Below are 5,000 nucleotides of genomic sequence, written 5' to 3' on the forward strand. Positions count from 1 at the left end.
ATTTTGGGACAAACCAACACTTAACGAACAGGTCAAACACGTTAATTTGAAACTTTCTGTTTAATTTTGAATTACTATTGTCGTAGTCTTAATTACTGTCATTATTATTATTGTAATTTCTCTAGTATTTATATTTCACTGTAATTTATCGTTCATTTCACACTGAAGATGGCAGAGGCAACTGCCGAAACATGTCTGTAAAACTCAGGAGTGTCGTGTTTTTCTTAAAATTAGTTTCTTCACTGCTTTTATCTAGACTATTTTATCTGTATGCTGAGATTCTCGGGATGTTCTTCTACACTGAATTTAAATGAACGGAGTGAATTTCACAGCAGTAACTTGTATTTTCATTCACAGATTCAGTGATTCATTTTGAAAATTGTGTTAATGGGTACAGTGTACCCTTCAGGCAGAAAACAATGGGTCACAACTCAAATGCAATGGGTCAAAATTGTAACCAAGACAAGTTGTAGTTTTATTATTTTCGTTAGAAAGATGATTTATTACTCTCGACAACTCCTGCGCAGTCTCTGTTTTTGTGTACAAACCAGTCTTTGTAGCCAGAAAGCAGATAACAAACATGCACTAAAAAATTACAAGAACGTGCACGGGACAATCCCTCAGGACCTGCTGAGACATTTTGAAGTGCTTAAGAAATGCAGGATCAAATTTGACTGTTTATTGTAGGAAATGCTTTTCATAAGAACTTTAAAGCCAGATCTCAACGTGCAATCAGACTCTATTCATGCGATAGCATTTTTATAATCTTCGCACCTTGTTATGTCAATTTTCGCGCCATATCGCTTTAAATGCTGTAATTTGCATGATCAAACATTTTTCCTTGATAATGGATGTAGTCATGACTACTCCGAAACATCGGATTTTATCGTTCGTTTTTACTATATTTGTTTTAAGAAATCTCTTTTAATAGCCCTAAAAAAATAATACAGATAATAAGAGTTGTGCCATGCTTTTAGCATGGGTTCCATAAGCTAAAATTCTCAGCCCAAAATAAGGAAACCCGAAAGTTAATACTTTATTTTGAAAAAATAGACATTGTCAAATGATAAGAACCGTTTGCATGCGAGGATGGCAAAGGATGGAAAAAGGCAGTGTGGATGCAAATGGATTAAAAATATGAATTTTTGAAATTTGTTAGGCTCAACATTATAAGTCAAACATTCAAGCTTGGCTAAGAAATTTTTATAATTAAAGTTTGACAAATTTCGTTGCAAGTTGTACCAAAATGGAAAAATGCTTTCTTTCATGAAGTTTAAGCTTTTAACAACTATTCCATAACTTTAGGGAGCAGTTTCTGCATTTTTTAAACATTTTGAGCAAAGACACCGTGAAACAACCTCCTACATTAAATTGGCAAAATGATATATTTCTTTTGAATGTAATCACTTAAAGGTTTGCATATGACAAATTTCCTTTGGTTGTCCAAACACGTTTGAAAGTATACAAATTTAAAGAGACCCTTTTGTAAGAACCTGTTGGCAGATATTTGGCATAATTATACAAAACCCTGTTTAGCAAACTAAAATCAAGCAGGTTCTATATGTGAGTAACAGTTAAATTGCAATAAGCACTTTAACCAAGGAGTTTGACTTTGAGATTGCAAATATTTATTTTTCTGGTAATCAATACCTAATTATCTCCTATATAGAAATTAGGACCTTGTCAATAACCCACTTTAATCCTGAATTTCCAAGTATCCCTATTTTGCCAGACAAAAGAATATCTATATATGTTCGTATATGCAGGCTTTTACTATTGTTTTTTTTTTCACTGACCAAGGCTGCTGCCTAAGAAAATTTTAAAGGGGCCCTCAGAGCTAAACGCTGTGAACTTAGGAGGCCAACATATGAAGTGAAAGGTGTTGCTGTGAAAAATTAAGGCGCCCAGAGCTATTCTTTGAGAGCCCCAGGCTACCGGGATCCTGTTAGGCAACAGCCTTGACTGACTAAGAAAACTTTGTTGGTTCTGGTCAGGCTGTGGTTTTAATTGTGAGAATGCTTCTGATGATCAGCTGTTTTGTATTGCGTTGGGTGCTTAATTAAGACATAGGTACTATTGTTCATACAATGTATGATTGTGTCAGCAATAACTGCTGTCATCAACACATTCATTGATAAAACAATTATTATTATTGTGACCAACAGCACTAATTCTTTTTTACTTAATTGGTAGATTGTTTACTTTTCCTTTTCAACAATCACAAATTATCTTTAGTCATACTTTGTCTCTGTACAAAGCCAAACTGAGTTAGGCTTGTGAAGATGGGCATGTCTTTACAAGTTTGTTCATTCTTACCACCCTCTCTCTTCCGTCAGGTTGAGTCAGGCTTGTGACGATGGGCATTCTTTGTTTGTTCATTCTTACAACTCTTTCTCTTCCATCAGGTTGAGTTAGGCTTGTGATGATGGGCATTCTTTGTTTGTTCATTCTTACGACCCCGGGCCTCTCTTCCTTCAGGTTTAGTTAGGGCATTCATGGTTTGCACTGAGAACTTTGTTTCCTTTGTGGCCCTTTTTTCAGTTGTCTATAAAAGTTTCAATTCTCCTTTAATGTGAATGGGTGCACATCCGTGTCAGTGGGAGGAAGATGCTCAACAGTTGTTCAGTCATGGTAACATTTAAAATTTTATTAAAATAATTTATGGCATGGAGAAAGTCCATTCATTTTAACCAGTTTAATTGCTAGACCTATATGTCCTGCAGAAATTTTAGTGATCTTGTTATCCATCCAGCTCAAGATGTGACTGTCATATTTGGCGAGTCAAGGGAATTTTTTTTTTAATTTTTCAGTTGACCTAGAAAGATATATAGCTAAATTTGTTGACTGCTCTGCACCATGATAACAAATAGATCTTAATTACTACCTCAAGCTGTTTTTTTTTGCCAAACCGCAAAAATGATCATGATAAATAAACATGTTTCAACTTAAGCGTAAGGTTTCTGCATCTAAGAATTACAGGGGCTCGAGTCTACTTTTTACAAATACTTACAATCACAGGATGCCCACATAATGTGTTTGACCCTTGGTATTTTTGAATTTAGAAGCAATGAATGAGAATAGCAAAAAGTTCCATATTATTGTACAATTCTGGGATAAATATTTGCATATAAGATGAGAATAATTAAACTAACCTTCATCCGAAATGTTCTTCTGTGTCGTTATTGTGGCTGCTAATGTGGCAAAATTTAGCCATTTCAAGGACGTGTGTTGCTCAGGTAAAAATTGCTACAATTTGCCATTTCCAGCCATAATAACAACAGCACATCATTTCAGATAGTTTATCCTCATCTTGTGTAAATATTTATCAAAGAATAGTAAAATAATAATTATGGAATGTTATTCTCATGCATTGCTTCTAAATTCACCCTTTGTGTGTGTCCCCTGTGATATCAATGATTAGTGAGTCCATAGCTACAATGAGCGACAAAAGTGTTGAGACACTTGGCAGTAAAATTCGATTTTCTGCGTCTTCGATACATATTTCCCCCTCCTTTCCCCCAAAACAATGTTGATTTTTCTATTTCTTCGACTGCACAGACTACAGGGCCTACACAACATTGAATTGGGGGGCCGGGGGTATCAGAGAATTAAGACTAGATGCAAATAAAATAGAACAAATGCTTAAGTATCGAAAAGCGTCTTTTCCTAATAGTGTCTGCTTTGGGAGTACCACCGGTAGTTTGTATTTCAACAATTACTTTATTATTTCATTCCTTTTTCGGAGAGAAATAAGGTGGAGATGACAACACCCTAAATTGGCGATGTCACGTACGAATGTCACGCGAGATCTCACCTGCAAAAAAGATGATAATTTCCTTAAATTTTTGTACTGATGAGTAAGCTTGCCATAATTTTCCCATGAGAAGAACCCAAATCCCGGAATAAAGCGATGGCAGGAATTTCAATTAAGTACTACGCCGGTCATTGTAAAAGAAACAAGTTTACTGTTTCAGACAATGAGCGACAAAAGTGTTGAGACACTTGGCAGTAAAATTCGATTTTCTGCGTCTTGGATAAATCGCCCCCCCCACCCCCCCTTTCCCCCAAAACAATGCTGATTTTTCTATTTCTTCGACTGCACAGACCACAGGGCCTACACAGCATTGAATTGGGGGGCCCGGGGTATCAGAGAATTAAGACTAGATGCAAATAAAATAGAACAAATGCTTAAGTATCGAAAAGCGTCTTTTCCTGAGAGTGTCTCAACTATGTTAACTAAACTGGTTGTATATTTACAAAAGGAGAGGAGCAAGGGTGGCACAGTCGGTTAGTGCGCGGCTTTGGTGCAGAAGGTCCTGAGTTCGATCCCCGGATCTCACATCCTTGTTTCGACTTCTTTCCTTTCAGTGTAGCCTAAGTAGCTTTAATTAACAATTATTCGCCGAAGGGGAAGTGATTATCGGTGAATATTCACCGAGACGAAGGCGAGGTGAATATTCACAGATAATCACTTCGCCTTCGGCGAATAATTGTTCAGTAGTATAAATAGGTGATTATTTCAAAAAAGAGAAAAAAAAAATTCAACGCGAAATCATCTTCACTTACAGTGGCAAAACGACTACTGGCAGCCATTTTGTCCGTCGAGGTGATTATCGGCTGGTAATCCGAGATAGCGAGCCAATGAGAGCGCGCGATTTTGTATAATCACGTGTGTATTTATACTAAATACCCTTAAAACGAAGCAGTGATGGAACTGAGAGGGGGGTAAAATGAGCGCACCGTCGGCTTCCTAGGAGAATACTCTCTAGAGAGTAAAGGAACTTCCGACGTTAAATAACGTGTACCTTTACCTTTACCTATAATAAAGTACCTTTACACGCTGAAATCTTAAACTTATGAGTAACTGAAGTCCCTTTTTCCTAGATCCAACCCTCTGCGGTCCAATCTGTCAGTTTTCAACGTGAGTAATGGCGGACCGATGTAAACATCCTTTGGATAAAATTCAAAGCTCAAAATTTTGCCATTCAGGAGTTGCGCAA

General features: G+C 36.7%; 1 protein-coding gene across 4 annotated transcripts in view; it reads right to left on the reverse strand.

Annotated features, from left to right (window-relative positions):
- Window positions 1-1,366: 1,366 nt before the first annotated feature.
- The window catches only part of LOC138032610 (beta-1,3-galactosyltransferase 5-like), a 23,152-nt gene continuing 19,518 nt past the window's right edge, over window positions 1,367-5,000 (reverse strand). For all 4 annotated transcript variants that reach the window (XM_068880321.1, XM_068880322.1, XM_068880323.1 and 1 more), the window contains one exon: window positions 1,367-5,000. This exon is cut by the window's right edge and continues 1,228 nt beyond it. The gene's annotated coding sequence lies outside the window, so the exon portion shown is untranslated.

The sequence above is a fragment of the Montipora capricornis genome, chromosome 14, assembly GCF_036669925.1.
Source record: "Montipora capricornis isolate CH-2021 chromosome 14, ASM3666992v2, whole genome shotgun sequence".
NCBI lineage: Eukaryota > Metazoa > Cnidaria > Anthozoa > Scleractinia > Acroporidae > Montipora > Montipora capricornis.